Raw genomic sequence first — 3,711 nt, 5'->3', positions numbered from 1 at the left:
GGCTTAAACCGTTCCCCTTAGGTCGGGAACCTTTCGTATCCACCTAGCGGGATATCGAAAGCCACGACGTGGGTGTTACATGCCCACCAGCTTCCGCCTGGTTCGTCCCCGAACCACACCGTACTGGGAGAGGTCTGCTCTGATACCAAGTGTAACATCCCAGACTGCTTACAGGATTGCCGACAAACCCCACAAACCAACACGAGTCCTTTCAGCATGCTTTGTCCTCACTCACATGCTTACCGGGAAACTTCCCGGTAGGTCACCCATCCTAGTACTACTCCAAGCCAAGCACGCTTAACTGTGGAGTTCCTATGGATTGAGCTCCCGAAAAGAAGATGCATCTTGTTGATATGGGTAGTACCTAACAATTCTTATAAGCCTTCCTTCAACCATGTAGTCCCATACCTACACGGCCTCCGGATCCCTCTCATTCCGATGTGTTTCGGTTCCTACTATTGTCGTGGGGGTCCCTTGCGGCTTAAACCGTTCCCCTTAGGTCGGGAACCTTTCGTATCCACCTAGCGGGATATCGAAAGCCACGACGTGGGTGTTACAATACATGCCTACAAAACCAGAGACATTTCACAGTATACTTGAAGTGAGTTCATACATGACTCAAACACTACAAGAAAATATGTGATTTGCTACGCCCATTTCCGCAGCTAATTCGAAAATAAATCCTAGCAAACGAGTTTAGCTAGAGATATGCTATGGAATACCTATTGATTCAGCCGTAGCATGGATTGAGAGACAAATTTGCTAGGGAAATATTTCTTAGTAAATCCATAGTTAAGAGAAACAAATTCCTAGCAAGTATTTAGTTAATCTATAGCAAATAAGTATTGAAAATGTATTTTCCATAGCAACATAACTAAGAATTGTCATAGCAAATTAGCATCAAATCCACAGCAACATGACTAAAACTTATCGTAGCAATTCCTCAACAATTCCATAGCTAACTAATTTGCGACGAGATCCTAGTCATTGGAAGTTTGCGGCCATTTTTTTATTTTTTTTTTGCAGTTTTTATTTTTAAGAAAACTAATGGTATAATTTTTTACTATATTAATTCTACAAGATATTCTTAATATTAGAACATTAGTTGAGCTTATACAATATATTCTTCCAAATAGAACCATAATCCAGTTTGTGATATATTCATCAACTTGAAGGTACCAAAAAGGTAGCAATACATAGATCACAAATGATCCAATATCTCTACCAAAAATTTATCTCAACACATTATAAAGAGAGATGTGGTCATGACAACATTGGTATCCTCAGGTATACATAGACATTAACTAAAACTTCATTAACTTTGTACCAAAAAAAAAAACTGGATTAACTAAAACATCATTCCCATATCTTCACCACAAAATCATTGCTAGTAGCTGCTAGTCCAGTAATTGATACATCAGAGGCACGTCTACCACCACGTGTTTGACCATTCTCAAGAATCAACAATTCCAAGCACTGCCATAAAATGTCCACGTTATTATCTTTCTATTTATGCAATAACTTTTACTTGTTGCATAACAATCAAGACAACAACTTTAAGCTGAAATACTTAAAAAAAAAATATTTTATTCAAACAGAACCTATATATGAAAACTGGAGATATCCATAATTCAGCATAATCAATATTGAATGAGTCTAAGTGTAATCTGAATGACATATCATAATTCAGTCATACAACAAAAACTCATATGGCTTAGTTCTAATAGTATCACTTGCATGTCAATATGTCATTATCCACGGTTCACAACTCTAGGGACCTACTTTTGAATAACATAGAATAATTTATAATTTTCCTACCTCAAATACCATCAGATACTCCACCTTGCATTTGTGCTTGCTGCATAGAGCTAATCATAGATAGGATTGGCTCCAACATTGGCACCAATTGTGTTTGGACAAAAGAAGTCATTGCTTTATCTACCGCTTTCTGGATAGCTTCTTCTGTCGTAGCTAGAATTTCGAAAGGACCAATGCCATCTGCAAATGAAGTAGATCCTCTGATGTCCAAGCTGCGGCCCCCTAAAGTCCGTCTCTTCTTATTGGGACCTGACGCCTCTTCCCACACTAGTGAAGGCTTTGGTGGATTGCGACCTCTCCCGCTATCAAGGGAATCTAGTAAAACAGAACTATACCTTATTATCATAACATATCATATTAAAATCTTGTTTTTTCTTGACAGTAATGGCAATGTCAATGTAAATATAGGGATGTCCTATTTCTATACTTTTACTAAGTTGAATTACACTATTATTTCAATAACTAATTTTATACGATTTTATGGTAAACACTAGCATATCTATAGTTCAAAACTTACTCATGTGCCATCTCATAAACTATAACAATATATATTGAGAATGTCACCATACAGTCAACACTAGCTCTATAAGACTCACTATAAATTAAAGCAGCAGCACGGGTAAGTAATAAGTAATCATTTGAGAAAATTAAAGTGATTGAATGTAATTATCACATGTGTCAGTGTCCTATTATTGTCGGACATTCGACATGTTTTCAATTAGGAGTGTTGATACTGCATAGATCATGAAAAATGATTTATAGCAGTGTTGTTCAAACTATTATAAGCTATAATCTAATGCTTGTGTATAAGCCATAAGCTGCTATCATAAGCTATAATCTAATGCTTATGTATAAACTATTTCTATGACAGATTATGCACTTATCTGATACTTATATAATCAATATAACATATCATATTTACATAAAAAACACAGATTATGCACAAAAAATCCTACAATCAATTATGCATTCTTTTATATCAACACAAAAATCAATAACTGCTGAATAGAAAAACAAAATTGAAGTTAATAAATACCTTGAGTTGATAGTGTAGATCAGAGAAACTCGCGAAGATTGAAGAAAATGCAGTGAAGTTGCGATGAAAAACGAATAACTGATTCGCCGATTTAGATTGAGAACTTCGAAAGCTTCAGAATGAGATTCATAACACCGATTCAAGCTGATAAAATCAAAAATCAAAACCTGAAAACTTGACTTAAAATTAAGAAAAATAAACACGCAGGATACACTAGAAATGTGAGACTTAGAGCGTTTAGATTCAAAATTGAAGGCACGAATATAGAATCGACAAATAATTTGGATCGGCGAAAGATGCAGAATCGATTTGGATCAGGAATGGAACGAAGAAACATTTATGAAACAATGAAGAAATCATACCTGAAGCATGCGCCATGAATGATGAGAAGGATCAAATGAAGCAGAGACGGAATCGGAGATTGTGAATCGGAGATGGTGAATTGGATTTCGTGATGAATCGAGTTGAATCGGAGATTGTGAATCGGAGATGGTGAATTGGATTTCGTGATGAATCGGAGTTGAATCCGAGTTGAATCGGAGATTGTGAATCGGATTTCGTGATGAATCGGAGGTGAATCCAAAAGAGAAGTTTTGTTTCTCAAAAGTTTTGTTTGGAAATAATCGTTTTTTTTTTTTTGTAGTGATAGTCTATTTTTTTTTTCTTTTCTCAAAAGGTAATATAAGCTCAAAAATAAAAAACAATAATAAAATGTAATAACTTGTCTTTTTTTTTTTATATCCCGTGTATTTTAGTAGTATTTTTAATTGAGATTTGCTACCCTTACCATCCGTAGTAAGATAATGGTAGCAAAATCCATATTTTCTTGTAGTGAAAATAAAAGATGAAAAGATAAT

At 35.3% G+C, this 3,711-nt stretch overlaps 1 long non-coding RNA gene across 1 annotated transcript; it reads right to left on the bottom strand.

The window, feature by feature from the left end:
• Positions 1–1,133: 1,133 nt before the first annotated feature.
• LOC146915202 (uncharacterized) lies at positions 1,134–2,086 on the bottom strand. Its single transcript, XR_015013257.1, has 2 exons — positions 1,819–2,086; positions 1,134–1,476 (listed from the first exon to the last, which is right to left on the bottom strand). It is a non-coding gene; the product is annotated as an uncharacterized LOC146915202 (long non-coding RNA).
• Positions 2,087–3,711: the final 1,625 nt, after the last annotated feature.

The sequence above is a fragment of the Medicago sativa genome, chromosome 6 (genome assembly GCF_051527215.1).
Source record: "Medicago sativa cultivar Bolivia chromosome 6, Bolivia_mono, whole genome shotgun sequence".
Taxonomy (NCBI): domain Eukaryota; kingdom Viridiplantae; phylum Streptophyta; class Magnoliopsida; order Fabales; family Fabaceae; genus Medicago; species Medicago sativa.
This window is presented reverse-complemented; position numbering and strand designations above follow the sequence as displayed.